Below are 25,551 nucleotides of genomic sequence, written 5' to 3' on the forward strand. Positions count from 1 at the left end.
GTTTAGTCAATCTCTAATGTTGATGGTTACTCATTTTCATGTGCATTAATAAATACAAAAATTGTATTGTAAGAAAGAAACATTGTAAGTCTAGAAAATGTAGAAAGAAGCTAACGAAGTTAGTAAATAATGTCCGCATATCGCGCTATCTAAAGATGGTAATTTTTATTGGCCAATAAAAATTGTAGATGGCAACAACAAAATCAAGGGTCCTCTGCCACCGTTATCGTTGAAAATCTGCATGGTCACAAACCTGCACTTTAATTAATGATGGGGCAGGTCTGACTGAATAAAGGTAAGGGGCGGTCTTAACCCCCCCCCCTCCCCAATATTGATTCAGGGGGGTATTCCCCATCCCTACTACCCCTGTGCGCCTGCCCATGTCCAAGACCAGGGGTCGGCAACGTGCGGCTTGCGGGGCAGTTTTATACGGCCCTTGGCACGACATCAGAACAGCCCCTCCTTCCCTTGTCACTCCCTATCTGAAGGCCGGACTGCCATCTTGGGACGTGCATGCTGAAAATCAACATGATTTATGTATATTCCAGTTTTGTGAATTACTGTCAATTCGCCAAATTTTTTATCTTTGCCTGCAAAGCCCTCCCCCCCTCCTTAATTTGCCTTCAGACCCCCGCTGGGATGGCTTCATGCCAACCCGGCCCTCCGCCTCAAAAGGTTGCCGACCCCTGTCCAAGGCAATAAGGCCTGCAGATGAAGGTACATAGATATCTTGCAGCAAATAGTATAACATGTGTGCTTGTCACACAGTTGCATAATGCTCGTGTTTCTCAGATCCCTATACTAGGGAAATGGTGATATCATACACAGCCAATCAGGTTTTTTCGAGCCATTGTAGCACTTAGCCTCTCAGGTCAGCACAGAGCAAATGCCTACCCCCCAAGATGACCTAGGAAACAGGCGATTGAGTACACCAGACACACACTAATGCGAGGGGACAGGAAAATGATTGTAATATCATAAACAGAACAATGGACAAGCAGAAAGGCGACCTTAGACACTGTAAACTTGCTCCGAACGATGCAGGTTCTTCATAAGGAAAGCCACGCCACAAAATGCCTGACCACTTATGACAGGTTTGTGCATGAACTCTTTTTCTACTCTTTCTGATAAAATTCTGCACCAACATTCTGAGAATGTGTTCTCAGAAGACACACACTCGCGACGAAAGCTTTCATTGAACAGGGGCATCAATGATACGTGTACCTCAAAAGACGGCAGCCAGAGTGATGTCGTGGGTGAATTGCTGGCATAAAATGGAGTTGCTTATTCCTGTAGAAAAGCTGAACTTGTCAGCGTCTCAGCCTTTCACTTCTTTTTAGTACAATTCAGCCCTCCTCCATTTAATTCAAATTGTTCGCTCACTGACGTAACCATGGATTCAAAGTCATCACCACTTAATTACCTAAAGGAGTCCTCGAAACGTTTGTCATTCTTACTTGAGTATAAATCACTAAGAATCGGAGCAACCTTAGAACTAATGCAAAATCACCATTTCTGCACATAAACGCCTTCCTTCCAACCTACCATTGTCGACTTTAAAGGGAAGCTGAAGCACTTAAAACAAATGACTTTGGAGTGTGTAATCATAGTTTGATCCCTGCTGAATTCGAAAACCAGTGTAAGAGTTCACAGAAGTGAACGCAAATAGCATTTCTTGGCACAAAACAACGGCTGCAGCCGCAGGGCTTCTCGAGATGCTGAGTAAATGCAGTGACGTCAGCTTGGGTGTGTCGCTTCATCGGCAACATCAGCGTTGTTAAAGCATGGCCTTCGCGATCAATTCCACCAATACGCGCAGCCGGAACTAGTCACAGAGGCCTCGGTGACCCCTTGCCACGTGCGAGGAGACGCCGCGTGCGAAAAGCCACGAACCGCTTTTCCTCCTCCTCCTTCTGCCAGGGCGCGAAGAAGGCCCGTACTTCACGCGTCAGTCCGCCTTTTTCTGCCCAAGAATTCGCACTGCTTTTTTATGGTGTCGAGTGCTCTTTTCAACTTGTTTGTGCCATTGCTTTGTATCCCTATAACCTAAAAAGTTTTCGTTTAAACTTTATTCGACCCATTATTTGGCTGGCTAGCTACACGCTCTTTTCTGATTCAGTTGGAAAAGTCACCGCGAGGCCAGCCTATGGGGTTCCGCTATATAGCTATACATATAGAATAGACTCAGTAAATGGAAATCTCTTAAACGTAACTGTATTTTGTTTGGAATCATTGCGTTTTGCTTAAACGGAACAACTGCCTCTTATATGATGGGATGCAAAATGCAGTCTCTCAGTAGACAGAACACATTTTCCTGGTCCCTTCAGGTTACGTTTAATGAGGATCTACTGTGTTTTGCTTTGCGTATAATCACATTTCTGTCCTAAATGCTATTATCTGCTTTTGACATTTCTTTTACTTCGCTCACCCTGCCCCCAAGTCTGGCATCGAAACTGGCAGCATTTTCTTCAATTCTACGGAGAAAAGCGCAGGCATAGGCGCGCGCATGAGGGGGGGGGGGGCAGAGGGAGTGCCCCCCCCTTCTAATCACCTAAGAAGGGGGCGCGAAATCTGCTCCGTACATCGACAGTTCTAGTCACCTAAGAGGGGGGGGGGGGCGCAAAATCTGCCCCATACATTGACTCACTGTAGAGTGGGGGGGGGGGGCGCTGCGATGAACCTTCGCCCCCCCCCCCCCCTGATGGGGAACCCTGCGCACGCCTATGAGCGCAGGCTTACTAGTTCTGCTGCTCCCTAGGGGGTGCTACAAGTATGCACACACTCTCTACCCACAGAATTGCTTATCTTGTTTCCCAGGGTGCGCTAGAGGTTTCCTCTTATATCGCACACGAAGAAATCCCACCAACGGAGCACGCGCACGTTCATGTGTGGCACACTCCTTGTCACCTTAGCTATGTCCCAGGCTGGCAGGAGGCTAGGCGTTTCACGCTACTACGGATGCCTCTTCCTTATCGTCCGGAGACACCTTGCAACCAGACAGGCGAAGTTCAACAAAACTTTATTACAAAGTTAAGTGGCAAAAGAAAATTTAAAGTCGCAAAAAAAAAAAAATGAAGTCGCAAGAGCTCTAGTTGCCGGCCTCGGCTCCCCCGGCTCCCCCGCCTCGGCTGCCCCGGCCGCCGCCTCGGCTCCTCCGGCATTCCACGGTTGGGTGAGCATCCAATTGAGAACACGACTAAAGAAGCCTACATTTTCTACGCACACCGCTGCTATGTAGTGCGTGACGTTCACAAGCTGACCATTGACTAGGCTTTGCACAAAGGTCGTCCAGAGTCGTACTGGCACATGATCTGAAAAGACAAAACACGCATCACATTTCAAAACCAAGTGAGACGAAGAATTTCTGTAATGCCTCCGATTTTGGAGGCATGTCAATAACAAAATAGGCAAATTCCTAATCCACCACTATGTGAAGTCATGGTTGTGAATTACTGCCATGCCTGAGAAGCTAAAACTGCTCGTTAAAGGCAGGTTGGGAGTGTATAAGCTATACAAATCCATTTCACTGTGCAATGAAGAAATAAAAATTTCTTTCGCAGTTGGTCAGACTTTCTATGCAACTGTTCTCGTAACAATGATGAAGATAGCTTACCTGGGTTGCCAAAGAGAAACTCCGGCACGATCTCTACTATCGCAGGAAGGTGCTGGTTGGCAAAGTTCTCGAAGGTGTTCTGGTCCACGATTTCGGCTATCACCTCAGATGGTGATATATAGGCGAAATGGAGCTGTAAAAAGGACAAAGGACGTTGCTTTTTAAGATACGCAGGTTTCTAACATGGCCTCATATATAGTTTTTGCATTTCGCATGCATCCTAATATTAGGCAGTTTTAGAATAGCGTACGCTACTAGAAGTTAGCGTTAGCGTTTGCGGCCCGCTATTTCCGTCACTTAACAAGAGCCCGCAAGCGGTTAGCGTACGACGCATGCGCAGTTGCGCGAAAGGCCGCGCAAAGCTTTGCGTACGCTATTCTAAAACTGCCTAGCTTGCTAATTAAGCCTTAGTAGCTTCACATACTTGCACCAGTGAAGGCCGTCATCTCGTTGAGCAAGTGCACTATGTTTGCGCTCCATACGAATGGAAGCGGCAAGAGCGCTGCTGCTCGAATAATTCGACCGCTATGCGTCACAAACACCTGATGTGCATATCGCTAGGGTCGCTTTTTTATGCATTTTCCTGTGTGTCCTACATTTTTTCCACAGGACAGAGGAACATTATTTAACAGCGGTTCCATTATAACGACCTTGTGACGAGTCTCCCACGGGGGCGCGCTCCGCATTCCCGACTATCGCAGTCAGTTCGATTGCAGCCGGCCTACATACTTCCTAATCAAGGATTACGCAAGATCACTCAACCACTAACGAAGAAGGACTCACTACTAACGTGGACTGCCAAATGCCATACGGACATGCTGAAAGGGCCGCTGACGTTGAGAGGGCAGTATACTCGACGCCTGCCCTCTCACCGAAAACACGCTTCGACTCGGAAGCACACAATGATTTGGTGGCGATCGCCGTGCAACTGGGCAGTGACCGATTCCAGCAATACCCCAGGACTGCAAAGGCTATGCTTAATACATTTGCGACATATCCCCGACCGAAGTCTCGCAGAGCCTAATGCATTTGCTCCGCTTAAGCCGTAGTGGTTCGTCCTATGCCTACCGGTTAGTGCGTACCGCGATAACTGTTTGCGCCAAGATAAGTGCGTAGATCGGTCAATCACCGATTCCGACTTCCGCGCGATTGCGGCGACGCCTTTGCGGGTTAAGCATCGGGAAAGAACGAAGGCGAGGTGGCAGTCACCGACGAACGCGCAAACATGACTTTCGGGCACGCGTGCGTAAACCTACTGCACGCTTTTAATAGGCGACAACCTGAACGCGCTGGGCCGCCGATTGCTGCCGCCTCGTTGTGCGGGACCGTGTTCAAGCGCGCATCGCTTTGTAGAAAAGAAATCAGCTCGCTGTTGCTAAGTTGAGCGTTGCGCGTCGCGGGCGCCGAGAAACCTCGCTGCATTAATGCTATCGCGCCAAACGCACGCGTACGGTACAGCGAGCGTAGCGCTGCTGTAACCATACTGCACGCTTTTATTAGGCGACCACCGAAATGCACCACCGTCCGCTGCCAGGACCATCGCGTGCGCTGCGCACTACTTAGGTCACTACGTTTCCCGGACCCTGTATAATAGTTTCGAAATGCTCCTTGGCGTCTCTACCATCTCTACCTCGCGCTGTCGGACGGTCGTGCGAGAGTGCCAGTACATACGTCATCGCAGATGTGCTATCGAAATTTGAATACCCAGAACAGGCGATCCTACAGTTGTTCCGATCAATGAGCCTGCGCAAGAGAACAGAGGGCGACGCCCCCCCCCCCCCCCCCCCCCCGCCATGATTTTACAGGGGAGACTTGCACACGTGACCACTGACGGAAACAAACACTGCATCGTGGTGTCTTAAAGCCTAAACAGAAAATGCCCCCTCCTCCCCGAAGGAAATCGTGTGGAAATGCGAATGCATTTCTTGCGCCGAGAGTACAGGGCGTAGTAATTTCAATGGCGTAAAGCTGGACACATCGACGCGCTCAAGTGTCTCCCTTTTGGGCGCCTCTTTCAACGAACGCCTCCTACGTGCGTTCGTGAATCGTAATCACCTCAGGGATGTTGCCACCGCCTTCAATGCAGCGCAAACGCGTTTAGAACGCGCTGTTTTCAGGCTGTGCCAAGGCAGCACAAACGCTATATTTGCGGACAACTTTTCTTGGCAATGAAGGGAAAGCTACGGGGCGGAGCGTCTGCACATGCACTGCTACGCGAAGTAGTCCGGTTTGGTGCGTGTCTCGTAACGCCGTGGAAAGTGATGGCTAGCGTTGCATTTCGACGCAAACGCTGCTTAGCGTCTAAGGTACGGGTAAAAGGCGCGACTTTTTCACGCGCGCAAAAACGCTATGTGACAACGTATAAAGTAAATGAAATACATATATCTCGCTTGTGAGCGCTGCGTTCCGTCTCAAAAGGCTACATGTAGAAAATGAAGGTGTATTTTATATATCACGCAGAAAATACGGACGCAATTGTGGGACTACATTCATTAGCGGTAGGATTCGTGCATCGTGGCTCTGTAGCCTTCGCTTCATTGCCAAGAAAAGTTGTCCGCGAGTATACAAACGCGTTTCAAACGCACTGCATTGAGGCGGTGGCGCAGGGAGGACGGCGAGAGAATCGAGAGAGCGAACGGCGAGAGAAGGAGCGCCCGCGCCCGCAGCTGTTGCTATGGGAGAGGGAGTGAGAGCGGAGAGCCGCGCGGCCAACGCCGGATGCCTCACATAGCCCGACTAAGAAATGCATTCGCATTTAAAAATCTCTTCCGACATCACACCAGGACTAGGCGGCGTGCAGACCGATGAGGATCGTGAGCGCGTTTTCACTGGCTCGTGCCTGGAGCTCTCGCCACGAGCTGCGCGAGAGGGGCGGCGTGGTGGCGGGATAATGATGGGCGATGATGACAATCATCACGCTACATACTAGTACCCCCTCCCCCCCCCCCCCCCAATAAATGAACCCTGTTGTACGTACGCCCCCATTTCATTTCTGCGGGGGGAATCTAGCGTCATCATTATCGCTCATCATCATTTCCCCGCCACCGCAACATGCCTCGTGTGCCGAGAGACTCGAGGCGCGGGCTAGAAAAGAACTGAAGGACACGCAAATGGGCGAGTTGGTGAGGTTCCATGGTAAAAATATTTAAGCGCCGTGCGTGTCTCTTTCCTTCGTCTTGCAAATTCCAATCGACGGTTTGGAAATACACGCAAGTTAGCGCCTCTGTGTTGTCACGTCTTTGTCCGTGTTTTTTCGTGCGCTGTAAGTTTCAGTACGACATACACGTACAAAACTACTTAGTCTCGAGCAACGCTGTATAGGATTACGAAGCTCGCGAGATAATCGCTGCACCGATTCCCACCGGACCTCCAGCCCTCCAGCTGTCCGGATTTCGGGGCCTTCCCAGGCGGTACTCAAACGTCGTGGCGAACGGTCCATTGATGACAGTACGTCTGTTCCGGTGTCGGCCAGAGCGACGAAGTTTGTCGGTAGTTCGTCGTCGTGCGTTGCGAAGTCGGGGTGTCGAATCAAGGCTGCGACGGTTCGTTCCGCTGCTGCTATGCAGCGTTGTCTGATCTTTCGGCGTCGACGGTTCGTCTTCAGGGCGCCGCTTGGCTGGCGGATTGTTCTTATGTGGCCGTCGTCGTCGGCGGCGGCGGATTTCGTAGTGCATCAACCGCACCCTCCATCGGTTGCTGCCCTTAGTTTTGCGGATAAGGGCTCGCGGATCGGCCCCGAGTAGAGCCGGTGTACTGCCAGCGCTGTGGCGAGATGTAGCGGCCTGGCGACGACGAACGGGAAGGTCGTCGGGGCGTCCACTGGGCTCCTGCGAGGTATATATATATAGTCTGCGATGTCACGTGGTCGTTCACCCCGCTGTGGTCGCGGCGGGTTGACGGTGAAACCACGCAGTCCCATCTGTCGGTACCAGCAGCGGCGGTAGGTGTAGCCGGTCTCTCCGCAGTGGTAGCAGAGTGGGAGTTGGTCGGGGGCGCGCGAGACGTCGGTCTTCCTATAGGGGCGTAGCGCAGGCTGACAGGCGGACGGTATAGGGCGTCGATCGGTGGCGGCGGCGGCGGCGGCGGTGGCTGGCGACGGAACTGCGACATCTTGACGTGGTCGCGGAGGGGGAACGGGACGGTGGACTGCAGCAGCGTCACTTCAGGCTGACGAAAAGGTGTGAGCTTTTGCAGCTCCTCTCGCACGATGGCTCGGATCATTACGATGGTCTTCTCGACAAGAATTCCTGGACGGTCTTGGGTGGGTTCCGCATCATGCCATCAGCCCAGTGAAGAGCTCTTGCTTGACTCTTCGCATGAGGAACCGAACTTCTCGGGCATGTCAGCGTCAACATGGCGAAACAGTCGGGTCATTTCTTCTGCGAAGATGGTCACGTTTTCGTTCGGGAGTTGCACCCGTGTTTCCAGCAAGGCCGCGGCCCTTTACTTTCGGACGACTCTCGTGAAGTGCCGCAAAAAAGTCCCAGGTTCGAAATGTGGATTTTCGAACCAGGTCCTTGCTGCGTCTACCAGGTGAAAGTACACGTGGCGCAGCTTGTCGGAGTTCAGTTGTTTGAGACCCTTTCGAACGTCACAAGCCAGGCATCGGGGTCTTCATTTGGCGATCTTTGAACATGACACATGGTCGCGACGTTGAAGAATGCCAACTTTTGGGCGAACTTGTGCCCGGAAAACGGAAAGTCTAACTACAAGCAATACACGCTGTACACAGAGCGTCGATGCAGATCAGATTATCGACATTTGTACATGCGACTCGAAAATTGGGGTGTGCGCCGCCGCCACCGCCTGTTTTAAATGCGAATGCATTTCTTAGTCGGGCTATGTCAGGCGTCGGTCGGTGTCCGCGCGCCTCTCCGCTCTCACTCCCTCTCCCATAGCAACAGCTGCGGGCGCGCGCGCTTATCCTCGCCCCTGGCAACCGGAGCAGGTGGTGCGGGCGGAGTAGCGGAGAGTGAGTGGAGAGGAGGAGCGCGTTCTGGCGTGTGAGGGCGCTCGCATCGCGGGAGCTCGGCGGAGCTCCCGCGTGTGTGGAGAGTGTAGGAGAGGGTAGGTGCAGTGCTTCGCCGCTCCTTCTCTCGCCGTTCGCTCTCTCTCCTCCCTGCGCCACCGCCTCAATGCAGTGCGTTTGAAACGCGTTTGTAGCGTTTGTGCTGCCTTGGCACAGCCTGAAAAAAGCGCGTTCTAAACGCGTTTGTGCTGCATTGAAGGCGGTGGCAACATCCCTGAGGTGATTACGAACGCACGTAGGAAGCGTTCGTTGAAAGAGGCGCCCAAAAGGGAGACACTTGAGCGCGTCGATGTGTCCAGCTTTACGCTATTAAAATTACTACGCCGTGTACTCTCGGCGCAAGAAATGCATTCGCATTTCCTCACGATTCCCTTTTTGGTCACACCGCTCGCGCCGCCACAGAAGTCCCAAGAGATACCACAACGCCGCCGCGCAATAATTGTGGCGCGCCGCCGTTAGTCTTTTCTTTTAATCCAAATGGGGAATCTGGAAATAAAATACAGCACTTAGCCGGAGGAGCTCTTCTCGATGTGTCCACGTCCATTTCAGCGGCCGCTGAATAGCGGGAGCTCGGCGAGACGCGCGCCCCGTTTCCGGTTCTTGTTCTGCAGCGCCATCATGACATCACGAAGCTTTCAAACACTCTCAACACAAATGATAGGGACGGAATGCGCTTCAATGCAACGAACGCAGCCCTCAGAGATCCGATTTTCGGTGTACATCTCTTTTGATCGTGTTAGCCATCGATGTAGGTTTAATGCGGCCGCCCGTGTAACGCAGCTGTAAGGTTGGTACGCATTCCCTGCATCGTTCTCAGACATCTGGCACACATTCATATGCAAATTCAGACTTGAAAAGTTCCTGTTTCTGTGCATTTCGTCCACTCTCTTCTTACGCTAGGAATGTGCTGGCGGGTTCGGTGCGGCGACGTGGTCAAAAGCGAGGCGACATCACGGCTCACCGCTTTTTCGAATCACTGAATGCGCTCTGCCGAACTGGACTGTGGACATCTCCTTTGAATGAACGCATCGAGAATAGCTCCCCATAAGTTGTAGTATCTTTTTCTTCTCCAGAAATATCACGAGTATTGTCTGACCTTAACGCTGCCGCGTCCTTAAAGGGCGACGACCCAACTCGCTGGATAGCATATATTCTTGGATTCTTGGACCTAGTACACTGTGCATAAATGAATAAAATAGCTAAGTAATATATATATATCTCGGTGCGTTAGTACACTTTTTCCTTTCATTCTTACTCGAGTAAATCGATAAATAAATACACAAGTAAAGAGAATGGCAAACTTAGAATATAGCTGAGCTAGTTGGTAGGTAATACACTACGTGGAAACACGGACATAAGATCAAAGTCGAGAGAGTGAACAGCTATCTCACGTAGACCACTACTCGCACTTGATTGATATAGGTATGACCTCTTACGTGGGAATGCGCAGATTAATATTTGTGTCTACCTTCGTTTCCGCCGCTGTGTGATTTTTCAGTTGTTAGCGGCGTTTCTGGTGTGTTGACTACTCTCCTGTGTCCGTGTTTGCACGCCCTGTTTTTATAAAGGGCCTCTTAACAGCCTCTGAAAATACAAGAAAAAACAAAAACAACAAGCGCGTTATTCTCTCTTCGCGTTTCTTGTCTTTTGGTGCACTTCGTGATACCAGAACAGTGATTCACGTGACATCATCAGGGTACATACCCTCAACTGGTCCATATACGAGAAATAACGGTTGTGAATTGTCTCCCACACTGCTTTGCTATGCAGCCGCCCAACCGCACTTGCTTCTCTCGCACGACTATCGTGCGCGATTAACTGATTTCGCTCCATTTTGTGCGTTTGCGGCCGCGCATGCAGAGATAACAGACTGTAGCCCACAAGCGCAAAATCCTGATAGGTTCAACGCTCAGTGCTGACATTGTACGCGTGCTTTATGAAGAAATAAGTGGCGAGGAGATGTCCCCTGTAAGAAGGGTATTGAAGGCGAGAACGAAACCAATGAAAAAGGCGCAGGATTATTTTATTCTTCGAACGGATGAAATCTTTACAGCGGAGACCGTGCAGCTTTCAGGAAAAAGGCGAGCCCGCTTCGACGGTTTTTTGTATATTTTTTATTGCGTTAGCAATTGTATGGACACTCAGGGCAGCCTTTCACCGTCGCCGTCATGTTCCGTATAAACTTTAAATCGATAACATCGCTCCGCGCATTGTATGTTCTACCCGCGAGTAAAAGCTCGCGAGCGTTGGCAAGGAACATGGCTAAGTAAAGATGAAACAAGGTGGCCATCTTCGTCACACGGAATAACATCAACCTGCGTGCGAGGCCTGCCGTTGATTGCTCCTCAAGCTGAAGGAAACGCCCCGCCCGTCATTTGCTGGGCGAAGGAGCAAGAAGGGATGTCTGGGGAGAGGGACTGCGTAACTCGAGCAGCAACTGTGAACTTTGACTATAAGGGCGCGGTCGAGAGCGCTGGCACGCGCGCTATTTCGGCAGACGTCCCCCAGCGAACGGCTCGTATACCTTCTATGCCCTGTTAGCGCTGTGATCTCACTGCTTCGCGCTCGGACCACGGATACGACAAACTGACCGAAAATCCTTCTCTCCCGGGAGCGGCCGTATTGCCATACACCAGCGTTTTGTAGAGTTAAGTGAGATCGGATCAAAAAGAGTTAGCTGCTAGCCGTCGTTCATGTAACATTACGGCGTGTACGTATCGCCTTCACCGCTTCGCCCGCTCCCCTCCACCCCGCGCCTCGCCGCCGCCAGAGGTCGAAACACCGGCGCGCCGCCGCCGGCGATTTTGGGTCCGGCGCACATGTCTAGTCGAAAATGATGCGAGCTTTATCGCTGGTGGCCGCGTTAGTTCCAGAATAAACTCAACTGTTCGCGTTTGCGCGCTCAATCTGGAAGGTTCCCAGACTTAAAGGCGCGGTTTGCACAAGGCAGTGGTTGTGCGTGCTAAACTACGGACATGCTCTAAGAACGACCTATTAAATCGGCAATAATCGACCCAGCACTCTACACAAGGTCACATGACTGCACTTGGTGCTGCCCTCACAGTAAACACGTTGAAACATACTCTGAAGCACTCACACCACGAAATTAACAACAGTACCTCCTGTGATGTTAACGACATTCAAATACGTCCTGTCAAGTATGTAATCGATGTCATATCTGATGTACTAGCATATTTATATAATTTATGTCTTCAATCTGCAGAGTTTCCTTCAAGCATGCAAATTGCTAAAGTAACCGTTTTGCATAAAAAAGGCGACAAAAATGATTTTTCAAATTATCGACCTATCAGCATCCTACCTGTTTTTTCTAAGGGGCTTGAAAAAGTTATCTTTCGACGTATAGAGAAATTTTGCGAAGCCAATGATATCATCACCGACTGCCAATATGGTTTTAGGAAAAATCGTTCCACTGAATTGGCCCTGCTTCATCAAAAAGAACATATTGAACAAAAGAAAATTGTCTTGGGAATATTTGTTGATTACACCAAGGCTTTTGATAGAATAAATCACGAAATTCTTTTTCAAAAGTTAGAATTATACGGGATAAGGGGTCATGCCTTACTCCTCATTAAGTCTTATTTGTCGTCGCGAACTCAATATGTCCAAATTGATCAATTTAAATCATCTTCACGCCATGTTGTCTGCGGTGTGCCCCAAGGCAGCATTCTTGGACCACTACTCTTTAATATCTACATTAATGACATCGTAAACATTGACAAAGTTTCCCGTTTTATAATATATGCGGATGACACAAGTATATTTATTTCAAATGAGAATCCTAATGACGTAATAACTCAAGCGAATAACCTACTGCAAAAACTAGAAAAATGGTCAGATGAAAACGTGCTTTCCGTCAATGTGTCAAAGTCTAAAGCTATCATTTTTCATCCTAGGAATAAACGTGTTACAGTCTCTGCAAATCTTCTATATCATTCAAGTGTTCTTGAAATAGTGTCGTCTTTTAAATCACTTGGGGTATACTTCTCAGAAAATATGCAGTGGGACGACCATGTTAACCATATCCTCTTAAAAACATCCCGCGTCACTGGTTTCCTTATGCGCCACAGAAGCATATTGCCCCAAAAAGTAAAATTAATGCTGTATAACTCTCTTTTTTGTTCTTATCTAAATTACTGTACACTTGTATGGGCCACGACCACTAAATCAAATCTACAAAAAATATTAATCGTACAAAAACGGCTACTAAGGGTAGTTTATGGAATGCCTTACGGACATACAACAAGACATCTTTTTGTTCAATTTGACATTCTTAACATATTTAACTTCTACTACTACAGACTACTACGCTGGTATAAAGCAGAGTTAAAAAAACGCCAGGACAGCTTATGCAGTCTTGCCTCGTTAAGGTTGTTTGAGTCTCATTACCCACACCGTCACAAAACACACTGGATTTTACCGGCTACCCGCACCAACTATGGCCGGCATATGCTTCACTACCAGTTACCATTCATATTAAATAAGCTAATCGACGCGCATATTAATTTGCCGGAAATCGACAATGCAGGAATACGGAAATTTCTCGCGCAGAGTAATGAATAACGACCCATACTCACTTACATCCTCGTACAGAAGGTGACATTTCATTCTATTTTTCCCTTTATTAGAATGACTGAACTGATCTGTACGCGATTATGTATATTGGGCATTTTGTTTGTAACTGCATGTTTATGTGTGTAGACATGTATATATATATGTATATATGTATATATATAAGTGTATGTATAATTTTCCTTTTCTAGGAGCAAATGGTAGTGCTCTTTGTGTGTGTGTTTTTCTTTTTTTCTTTCTGCGCTTGTTTAAATGCAGACCAACATTATTCAATACATACATATAACTGTATTTTTTTTTTTATGTGCCTCGCTGCTGTTACCTGTACGGGAGTGGGAACTTCGTCAAGCGGATTGTCGCTTTTATTCCCGCCCCCTCCATCATTATTTTTGTACTGATGGCAAATAAACATTATTATTATTATTATTATTATTATTATTATTATTATTATTATTATTATTATTATTATTATTATTATTATTATTATTATTATTATTATTATTATATTTGAGCACAAGCCGGTTTGCTAAGCCGCCTTGTGTCCGTGCAGGGCCCACTTGACTAAGAAAACCAACCAATATCAAGAAAACCAACCGGACTATAGTTGCCTTTAGCGATAGCCGCAGCCTCGATAATGTGCGTATTCCTAGTGATGTCCCTCGAATGCTGGAGCGCATCCGCATTGTGACAGTGAATGCAACAAAACCTGCCCGTCATGGTATGCTATAAACAACTCAACTATAGAGCAGTCAAAACGAACGTCTCTGTTGGTTAATTTTGCATGAGCTCCGGTCCCGGTTAATCGGACTGGTCCTGACGCTCAGCTCGGACAGCTTGTGCTGTGAGAAGGCGGGCATCTCGGTCCTAAGGACTAGTCCGATTAACCGGGACCGGAGCTCATGCAAAATTAACCAACAGACATTAGTTTTGACTGCTCTATATTTGCGTTGTTCATAGCATATATCAGAGGGGCAGGTGACGCTACCTATAGTTAGTGTATTAATAGTGCTGACTCGAATGGAACCGCGCTAGTAACCGTATTAGTTGTGGTTGACTACAATCAGGCAATTATAGGTATACGCCTATTTTGTTTATATGTGCGTGTGCATTGCCATATCATGAGTACAGAAATAAATACAGGGTGTTTTTTTGAGACAATACAGCTTTTTTTATAAAAATCGTATGACAGTAAGGCTCCTGTCGTTTTCGCGCACGAACTCCACGTCGGGGCGGAAACACTTCACCGCAGTTAAAATGACTGTCGACCAGGGCCGTACCCAGGAATTTTTTTCGGGGGGGGGGGGGGGGGGTTTGCGTGTAGAACGGCTGCCATTTTTTAAGATTTATACTGGCTTATTTTCGTGAATAAAACAAGTACATCGCTTACTTGTAATAATTCGATGGTACTTTTCAATTATTTGTACCCAAATAAAGAAATTGGTATGTCAACCTCAAATTCTGGTTAAAGCAAGAAATAAGTTTGGACAATAGCACCACTAAAGCCGGGGACACCGCGACCAACGGCTCCTGATGAAGTAACACAATGTAACCGCGGTACAAAAACGGTATGTATGTGTTACAAGCTGCCACTCTAGCGTCGCCAGCGCGAAGTCGGCGACGGGAATGGCAGCAGGTTAGGTCGTTCCGTACGTAAGCAGAGACAGTGAAGAGATCAGAGACGTGTGAGGGGAGGCGAACCAGAATGTGTAGGCGCCATGCCACTCACCTTCCTTGGGCATTGCCCAGTGGTAAAGGCGTCACTTTGCCCAGCGTTGACTGTAGAACAAAGGTCACTTGGAGTTGCACTGCGGCCACCATCATTTCCCGGCGGCGCATGGGTGTCCTGCTTGTGTTCGTTCTCAGGTGATTCATATAAACCGGTGCATTCTCCTGAGTCGCTACAGAAGTTCGGACGCGCTTGGTTTTCCACCAGTGCTGAGGAGGGCGAAGTTTTATCCTTCGAAGGAGGCGGTTCTTCTCCGTCCGCTTCATCGGTTCGAACTTTCTTGAAGTAAGACGCAAGACTCCTTTGCTTCGTTGTTGCAGAGTGTCTTTTCATTTTGCTGCCGCAATCCTGTGCACGCACACAGAAGTGGCCAGTGGCTCCAAAAAGACGTTTGCGACTGCTTCGACTGCCTGGCGTGAACGGCGGGCGATGTTTTCTTCCTCTCTTATCCACTTTACAGTGGCTAGAATGTAGAAGTGTGATGAACGCGCCGGCTCCCGCGTGGCGCATGTGTTTTCTGAACGCCGCTACAGCTGGTGTGCATGCAGGCCCATTATTGTACTCCAGCTGCAGCAAACTGGATTAACGCTACTTAAAGACCTTTTCACAGAAGACTCCATGGGCACTGCATACTCCCCTTAATATACGTGAACCCCCAAGAATGCACTGCCGAGACATTTGCACTCCCGTTGTACAGTCCAGAAAGGAGGTGTTGCTCCGTTGCTGTGAAAAAGTCACCTTTTCACAGACGGCTCCCTGGGCGCCTGCATAATTCTCTCTGGGCTGCGCTAATTAAATAGCCGTGACCCCCAAAAAATGCACTTTGTAGGCTGTGACGTCAGCCTCTGTACTCCCGCGCGCAGCCCAGCTTGGCGGCGTTTTTTCTCTCCTGTGAAAGTTGACCGCTGGTGCCGGATTGTGTGCCGGCTGTATCCTCGCTTTGTGCGCTTTGTAGGGAGGCGCATATACCTTCTGTGTACAGAAGAGGTAGATTTCCTTGCGTGTGGTTATGGTTGTTCGAAGTTGCCCGGATATGCCAGTCTTTCAGTAGATGTCATCTTCGATGAATCGTTTCGGTGGCGAGGACTACAGTTTGAGAAAAGTTTAGCCTGCAGCCTGCGTCCTCGGAATGCGCCGCTGAGTTTTTCCGCTTAGGGGTTTCGTTCCCTGGCAAATTTGCGCACGTCGTGTTGGTGTTGCTGTCGAACTGTTTACCTTCACAGAAGGAGACGCGCTTTTCGTAGGAACCCAAAGCCGACACGTGCGGTGCGCACAGACGGATAACTTCTCCAGCGGCAATGCACAAGGAAAGCATCTGGAATCAATAAAGGAGCTGCTACGGGGTCAAAGACGAAGGAACGCGAGGGCGAAGTGCAAAGCTGTACAAATAGGGCAGGTGCGGGGGAGGGAGCGCTGAGGTGTGCTGGTAAAAGGGTAGGTTTGAAGAAAGGAAGAAGAGGGAAGCAATGCCAGGAAAGTTGCAGGGTAACTTTGGCAGCTGGTGGTCGCTGTGAAGGCGTGTAAATATTTTAGTATCACCCGAAAAGTTAAAGCATCAAAAAAATTTCGGGGGGGGGGGGGGTCAGAACCCCCTCAACCCCCCCTAGTCACGGGCCTGCTGTCGACTAATTAACAAAAACTCGTGAACTTTTTCAATTATTGACTAACGGGCAGGTGTTTATTACAAAGTTGTAGTGCGTGCCAATTTAAGGCATACCTTTTTTTTAGAAATCACAAAAGTTGCACGTAGTTCGAGATACTCGTCATCGCGAATTTCATGGGTGAAATCGAAACTGATCGCGCGAGGCGTGCACGAAGCGCGACCGGTCTGCTACGTCATACCGAACTACCCGTCACATGGGAGTGACGAAATTTGAATGACGACACGCCGCGGCCGTATGTTTTCGTGAAAAGCTGCAAGTCATCTCACTTGTGCCCGCGCATCGCCTTACTTTTGCACGCATAGTTTTTGGTCCTTATCTGTTCCTTTCGAACTGTCCGCAAGAAAACCGCAATGTCAACCTTTTCTTTGTCTGGGAAGCATAAAACTCTGGGGCGGCCACTGCGGCGCTTCTTGCAGACAGGCGAAATATCTTTTGATGCCTCTATACAGTTTAAGAAAGAAACATACAGGCACCAACCATCGCACGCAAACAGTAAGCTGTCTACTAGTGCATTTCAGAATGCTTGCCGATTTTTCTGACCAGATTCTGCTTTGGCGCGCCTTCATTCAAATTTCATCACTTCCCTGTCACGTGTCATTGCGGTATTCCGCCGCGCTTCGTGCGCGCCGGGCGCGATCAGTTTCGATTTCCCCGTGAAATTCGACGATGAATATCTCCAACTACGTGCAACATTTGCGATTTTTACAATATAAGTATGCTTTAAATTGGCACGCACTACAACTTTGTAATATAAATACCTGCCATCAAGGCAATAATTAAATGTTAATTAACGAGTCTTTGTTAATTACTCTTGTCAACGTCATTTCAGCTGCGGGAAAGTGCTTACGCCTCGACATAGAGTTCATGTGCGAAAACGGCAGGAGCCTGACTGTCATAGAATTTTTATAAAATATCTGTATTGTCTAAAAAAAAGCACCCTGTATATAGGATAAAAAACGAACTGGCATTATCTTCGTAATGGCCGCTAATTGCTTCATGTAATTACCATGATAAGTACGCATCACAGGAACATACTTAAAATGATGACAAACGAGAACACACGTACACAGAATATATCGCAAGCAGCAGCTTGAAGGCTATTTATGCTCCTACTTTGGGATATCAGACCGTACGTGTACTGGTTAGCTGTCACAGAATTGAGAAGAATTGATGTTTTCTACATATTTGCTTATATGTTATGTGTGCCATCACGTAGCACAAAACTTGGAATTTATTCCAAGGTAATTTTTGCTAAAGGCTCACGATTACGGCAGGAAGGACGAACCTGGAAGGACGAACCAGTAGCGTGCCGAAATTATTCGCAAGGGGGCTGACGTCGTACTGCTTGCGCAATGACGTACTTTATAGGAAGAACTTCTCACCTACTGGCAGCAGCTACTTACTCGTCGTTCCCTCGTCGCTTCGACGTGAGGTCCTACACGCCTGCCACAACGAACCGACCGCTGGTCACTTGGGCTACACCCGGACATTGGCGAGGATTGGGCAACACTATTACTGGCCGAGACTTGCTGCGGCCGTAAAAACTTACGTGCAGACATGTCTCGATTGCCAGCGTCGCAAACCGCCATCCGTCAAGCCAGCCGGTCTGTTGCAGCCTGTCCAAGTGCCGACAACACCATTTGCACAAATCGGCATGGATTTTCTGGGCCCCTTCCCAACGTCTGCTACCGGAAATAGGTGGATAATCGTCGCCACAGATTACCTCACCCGATACGCCGAGACGGGCGCTTTGCGACGGGCAACAGCACATGAAGCGGCGCGATTTTTTATCGAAGCCATCGTTTTAAGGCACGGTGCTCCTGCAGTAGTTATCACCGACAGAGGTACTGCGTTCATGGCCGAGCTTTTGGACACCGTTTTTCGACTCAGTGGTACCGCTCACAGGAAAACAACGGCGTATCATCCCCAGACCAACGGGTTGACTGAACGTCTCAATAGGACCCTGGCTGACATGATAAGCATGTACGTAGATGTAGAGCACAAGAACTGGGACGACATTCTACCTTACGTCACGTTCGCGTACAACACGGCACGTCAGGAGACCACTCGGAAGACACCCTTCAGTCTCGTTTACGGCCGTGAAGTTACGACAACATTAGACGCAATGCTCCCTCACGAAAATGATGCTAATGAGATGGACGCTGAAGAGTTTACACAGCGAGCAGAAGAAGCTAGACAACTTGCCCGGTTGCGAATCAACCAACAACAAGGCTATGACGCCAGACAGTACAATCTCCGACACAGACCCGTCACATACAACGTGGGCGACAAAGTGTGGGTCTGGACACCTATTCGTCGGCGTGGGCTCTCCGAAAAGCTATTGCGAAGATACTTCGGACCTTACACAGTTATCCGACGCATCAGTGAGGTCAACTACGAGGTTGTTCCGGACGGCTCTCAGAGCTCAAAGCGCCGAAAGCATTCGCCTGAAATTGTTCACGTGCTTCGGATGAAGCCATACTTGCAGTGACTAACTGCGCAGTTTCTTTTTTTTTTTTACCTTGCTTTCTGAACGTTGAACATCGGGGCGATGTTTATTTTTAAAGGGGGAATAATGCCGCGCGTATGTGCCAGGGGCGACGGCAACGAAGCAGCGCGAGTGTTTTTGGCCCATCGCGGGGACGAAGAAGACGTGGCAGTTTTCTCTGAATGATAAAGCGTGTTTGCCTATCGTTCTCCGTGTCCTCGTCGATCCCACGTCGTTACAATATACTCCGGCATCTACGAAAGCTCTGGCAACGTAGGTGGCTTGGACAGCTTCCCTGGTTAGTAACGGCAAAAGTTCGCTTTACTGGCTGCTGCCTAGTAAAGGGATGCCGCGAAGGTAGCAAAATATGCTTGAAAGTAAATACTACACTCTATTTACTTGTTTCGAGCGTATTCTACTACCTTCGCGGCATCGCTTTACTAGCTAGCAGCTAGTAAAACTCGCGTAACTTCGTTTCAGATCTTTCGCAGATGCCGCCGTACATTTTGCGGCAATCGTGACAAATTGGGAGCATAAATAGCCTCCAATAAATAGCGTTCAAGGAGCATAAATAGCTGTGCGTGCGTTTGCATGTGTGTTTTGTTTGAGATCCGTTCATGCCTCTATGCGATGCGTACTGACCATGGTAATTACATGAAATGTAATTACCATGGCACAAGGTTTTTTTTTTATCCTACACTTTTGTAATATATAGCAATGCACAAGTTGCTAGTGTAGTTACTAACAATTTAGTAATGAACGAACCATTCGAGTCAGCACTAATCACTTACTAACTATAGGTAGCAGATATCACTAACCTGCATTTTACTATCTTCACTTAATATAGTTGCATCAGCAAACCTTCAACCGCTCTAACTGAAAAGAAATAGATTATCTTTGTTTGGAGGTCAGCGCTAGTCCTCGTCGGTTCCTTGCCTTTGTGATGCTCCCGCGCTGTTCACGTAGATCCCCCCCCCCCCGCAGAATTTAGCCTGAGCCGCTCCTGTTTTAGATGCGGCGGAGTTCAATCCGGTGTTGGTGTGCGGCGTGACCACCCTTACTGCGCATGCGCATACCCTCTCCACTCACCATCTCCCTACCCCTCTCCACTTCCACTTTCCCTCTCCCCTCCCCCTTTCCAATCTTCCTCTGAAACGCGGGCTAGACATGCCGAAATTCTCTCCTGCGCAACGCCGCGATGAGCACCAGCGCATGCGCGTCCCCTTCCCCTCTCTCTCTCTTCTCCTACGCTGCCCCCCTCTCGCACGCCTGCCGACTCCGTTCCCCGCTCGCCCTGTGAGAATTAACGGCCAGGCTAGAGGCACGGCCGCTACATAAAAAAAAAAAAAACAGGTGCGGCCTGCTGCGTCGCGTCGCCGTTAATGGGCGAGCGCGGGTCGGCTGAGCGGCAGCTGTTTTGGGTGAGGGCGCCACTAGCACGGTCCGCAAGGCAGACGCCGGTTCGGTGCGTGATGTGGTCGCCTCAGGATTTATGCGCGTCCGTGTGCTTTTTCGTGTGCTTTCTCGTGTCTTTCTTGTGTGTGACCACGCGGTGAGCAGCTTGCCTCATGTTTCCTGCGCCTGAGTACGGTTTTTTGGTGTGCGCGTGTGTGGCAGACGGTTTTTTCTAGCGGTGTGATGACGCGAAGCTGTTGTGTGCCGCTGTGCAACTCGAACGTGTGAAAAAGACGCTACCGTGAAGTACAACGTATTCCCATGCAATCTATAGTGTCGGGAAGCGTAATATTCGTAACAGAGCACTTCTTTCTGTCACAAACGAGCGCTAAAACAGGCGCGCGCCGCCGCATCCTGACTACAGCATCAAGCCACTGCGCCGACTGCTACCCCCAACGGGTGCGCGCAACGAAAAAAAAAAGACAAGCATCGAAAGGCGCCCAGGGCGAGCCCCTACCCTCTCCACCGAAGACGTCGTCGCAGTCGCGACAGCCTAACACCCGCGCAGATCGGGAGAATTCAAGAAATCAAGGTGGAACCGACCGATTGCGCAGACGAACCGGCGAGACGAATCCCTTTCCCCTAGCTGTCGCTGCGCTACGTGCTACGAGCATGTTACGAGCCGAAGAATCCCTTGGAATGTTCGCGAAACCGGGAAGGATCCAAACGAGAGACGACGGAGGGTAGGACGGTATGGTGAAGTCGGCGAAGAAGTTATGTTGTTCGTGTGAGTCGTGTAGTGCGGTCAGTCGATCTTGGATAATGGAGTGATGACACCGTGGGAGCACCGTTTAGAAGAGTGTCGCCGAATGACGGTGACCAGAGCTGGATATTGAGTGTTTCTTGGAAGAGAAATATTCGAGAAACGTTCGAAGAATTGTGGGCTGCACACGTTTGGTGAATATTCAAGGCCTTTAAGTGTTCTTGGATAGTTTCTGATGGATGAGAGTGCATTTGTAGCACGGTAAGTTTGTTCCCGTTGTTTTAAACACCATCTAAATCATGTTGTGAGTTGTAATTGATACCTACCTGCCGAGTGTGGATGTTTGCGTGAGGCTTGCACTGCCTTAACTGATAATATATTTTGTTTGTGTTGTCAACTTTTGGCTCTAACTCTTGCTTTGGACCACAACCGGCATTTGTTGGCGCACTAAAAGGACCTACATTTAAATTGTTTGTACTTTCGTGGTGCGTTTCGGTAGGCCGATAAGTCAGCGCTTGGAACCTGCCCGGCGACTGCCTGTCCATTAACGGGATCAGTGACTGAGTGACACTTTTCTATTTCAGTTGAGTGAAACGGGCAGCATTCATGGAGAGTATTGAGGCCCACTCTACAAAACATTGGTACTCCAGGGCAAACTGTTCACATATGTGGGGTAATCGGCAGTTCTAATAACGACTTCAATATTCAGCCTGTAATGTGCAACTATAAAACGCCTTATCTACGGCCTGATTGGAGTAAGTGTCGGGCGTACAAACGCGCCTGTCGAAGCGCTTCTCCGTGAACAGCTGGACCGGTGTGGTGGCACGAGAGCGGGCGCAAGAACTAGGCCTCGGACGCCGTTTCGGCGCCACGCAGCAGGCCGCACCTGTTTTTTTTAGGGGCGAAGCTCCTTAAAGGCCAACTCCGGCGATTTTTTGGCCATGTCAAAGTAATGGTGCTTTTATGTTCCTGAGACGCTCCTGTTACGGGCCCGATAGCAGAAATACTCGGCAAATTGGAGAATAATTTTAAATAAGCAAAAAAGCGCTACACCGAAACCGAAACCCAACCGAGTGTACTGTCTACGTATGACGTAGACGTTGTTACGAACGAACCGGAAGTCGTGCAAGGCATGCCAGTCACGCCGGCGCGGAGTATGAAAACTGTGACAGCCGGGACGACCAGCGAAGCGCCGGCCAAACCAACGCTGTCTGTCGCCTTGTGCACAGCAGACGCTCGCTGTAGCGGCCTAAGCGCCGAAGTTAACGGCGCCCTCGGCTGCGTCACTTCCGCCGCCTTGCCAACACTGACGTCACATACGCAATGTTGCCAATAATTGTGGGAAGCCAGGAGGGCGTTTTGCAGACAATCTTTAAAATTCATTTGCAAACAATCTGCGCATGTCTCAAGCGTGTAATTTGGCATAAATGACGGAAACGTGCAGAGGAACGCACCCAGCGAATTTCACTGAGATCCATCGACCTCGAAAAATCGCCGGAGTTGGCCTTTAAGGCGGCACCCGTTCGTCCCTCGTAGTGGTAGTCGTAGTCGTAGTGCGTAACCAGTCTTACGCTTTGACCTCCAAGGTGATGCCGGTGGGAGATTTTTCCTGTGCGTTGTTGAACAGTAAAAAATTCGCAGCGTTAGCTAAAAGCCGACTTCTTCTGTCTCTCATTCCCATTAGCAGACATTCTTTACCTCCAAGGTAGTGCCTGGGGAGATTTCTCCTGTGCGTGATTAAACAATAAAAATTTTGTTCAAAACGCCTTTGATTGATGAAATAAACCAACGAAAGACGCCAGATGTTTTCTAAAGCAATGGTTTTCTAAACAATGAAAATTTACAGCGTGCATGTAAAATTAAAGAGAGCTGCAAGTCGTCATAACTCATCGAACCTTTAGTATAAACGCGCCCGATCTCACGTCGGTAATGATGTACTGGGCAGAATTCACGGAAGATTCACGGTTTACCGATGAACCTCCGCAGCTTCGCCCACTCATCATCATTCACTCCGTGGATATGCTGTGATTTTTTTTATGTAGCGGCCGTGCTAGAGGGAAGACAAGACGCGCGTAGCGTTCCTCTTCGCGTTCCACGACGCGAGGTCGGTAGCATGCCCAAAGAACGCCAACGGAACGCGATCGTGCAAGTGCTCCGGCTTCGCATCGCCTCATGGTCCCCTTTAGCGGGAAATGGTGTAATTTTTATATTCGTTCATTTTGGGTTCATTTCTGCGGGTGCGGGGGGGCTAATCTGTAGCGTCCATCATCATTTTTTAACCGCCGCGTCTCTCGCGCAGCTCATGCTGAGAGCTCGAGGCGCGAGCTACAAAAGAACGCGCCTCGAGAGAATCCTGGCCGGGCTGGACGCTTCAGGCTGCAGCCGCTTCGCGTCACCTTCAGCTTTTTGCCTTCTAATAGTGGCGAGAACGGCACGGCCACATCGGCCGACTTCACGTCTCTCACGCTCGCTACAATAAAAGTATCAAAACGCACATTCGAAAAATTATGCAGTGCCTGTCACAAAGAACGGAAGCATGTACGCCGCGGAACGCTGCGTCAGAAAAAGCGCAGCCTTTTAGCGGCGCCAGCGAAATGAACTATTTTTCGTTGCAGTCGCATCATCTCGCACGACTTAATGAAACCTTGAAACCTTGAAACCCTCAGGCGCCCGTTTGCAATCCGTGGAGCCCTTACCGAGAAAGCGCCTAGCACTTCATCTTTTTTTTTTTGGCGCCTGCTAGCTAGCAAACGGCTGGAAAGCCGCCAGACGCCAGTTAACGAGAAACGAATGCCCAACGGTAGCGCGTCGCGCTCTGGGTGTAAGCCCTACCAAAACGATAAGCGTTCTACTCACGGTCAGAGGTCGTGGGCGGCGTGAGGTCAGAGGTCATGGGCGGCGTCAGGTCAGAGGTCGGACGACCTGTCCGCAGGCTTGCGGCCCTACGCTCTGAAAGTGCGGGGCGCGGTTTGATGTTAAGCATCTCTAAACAAAAGCGCTAATGCGTTAATGTCGTTAGTGCGTGCCATTTGATACCTTGAGAGAAGCCGGGCCCCTAAACTGCTACGCACTTAAAACGAATGCAATTTGGTTTGCTATGGCAGCCCGCGTTATGGTATAGCCAGGACTGCATAACCGATGAGCTTACCTGTTCATGAAGAGCGGATGCTCTGCCCGACCTGGCTCTGCCGCCCGACCGACCTGGCCGCCGCTTATTGGCTGGAGCTTAGCGCGGGAAAAGGGAACCATTGCATGAACTTTTTGCACCAATCATGCTTTGCAACGCCTGTTGTGTCGGCGACACAACACAATAAGGCGCACTCAGTGCGCGCGCCATTCATAGATGGCGCCAACTATGGAGCCACCATAAAGTCCCTGAAACTTCGTAAAGTAACGACATACGTGCATGAAAGCGCGCCTCCTCTCTTTTCTCCCTCCTCTGCCCTCTCCGAGGCTGACGCCGCGTCGGTATTGGCCAACTGCAGTCACGTGGGACCGCTCGGAGCGTTCGTTTGTTTACAGTCGCTCGCGACTGCCATCTTCGCTCTCGAAGCGCGGGTTCGCTGGTTCTCAGCGCATGTGTTTCATGGATACGCGCTTTCCATTCCGCGTGCGTTGTGCTCCGAGATACCTTGCACACAAGACCGACGTCACGGTTGGTTGCCATGGGCTTCTGCTGCGCTTTCGGATGCCGAAACAAATCAAGTGAAGGCAAAAAGCTGTTTATGATACCGTCCGGGAAGCGCAACGAGTTGCGAAGGAAGGCTTGGTTACACCGAATCGGAAGATAGAACTTTCGGACGATGTTTTCGACGCGACTATGCGATGTAAGTTGCTATCCTCTCACTATAAGTACTCGTCGAGGTTCGCGCAAATTGCTGCGTGCTATAACGCGGCAGACACGTCTCAGTTATTTGGGCAGTACGTCGCTTTTCCTCAAACGTTTTATTGCTGCTTCTGCGGGGTCTGTACTAAGTGTTTCTTTTTTTTCCAAAAATGTGATTGCGAAACTTCAGAGATTCGGCGCAGTTCTTTTGAAGAAACACAATTTCCGTGTGAAAGCTCACATTAGGTGTGGTACTCTCTGTTTTTGTTGCGTGCTCGTTTTTTTTTCTGTCTTTTTTTTTCCCGAAGCAAATAGCTTTCTCTGGCTCTTTGACGCCGACAGATCCGCCGGTGGACTTGCGATAAAAGGTAGGTAGGCAAAGCGTGCGTGTCCAACCGAGTCGCAGGGTGCATTCATCGTTTAGGAACCTCACGTACACGTGTTATTTAGCGCGAAG

The 25,551-nt window shown here is 49.3% G+C and overlaps 1 long non-coding RNA gene across 1 annotated transcript; it reads right to left on the minus strand.

The window, feature by feature from the left end:
• Window positions 1-3,002: 3,002 nt before the first annotated feature.
• Window positions 3,003-24,452, minus strand: LOC119392774 (uncharacterized). The gene is made up of 4 exons (XR_005183697.2): window positions 24,417-24,452; window positions 24,125-24,217; window positions 3,614-3,746; window positions 3,003-3,311 (listed from the first exon to the last, which is right to left on the minus strand). It is a non-coding gene; the product is annotated as an uncharacterized LOC119392774 (long non-coding RNA).
• Window positions 24,453-25,551: the final 1,099 nt, after the last annotated feature.

The sequence above is a fragment of the Rhipicephalus sanguineus genome, chromosome 5, assembly GCF_013339695.2.
Source record: "Rhipicephalus sanguineus isolate Rsan-2018 chromosome 5, BIME_Rsan_1.4, whole genome shotgun sequence".
NCBI classification, from domain to species: domain Eukaryota; kingdom Metazoa; phylum Arthropoda; class Arachnida; order Ixodida; family Ixodidae; genus Rhipicephalus; species Rhipicephalus sanguineus.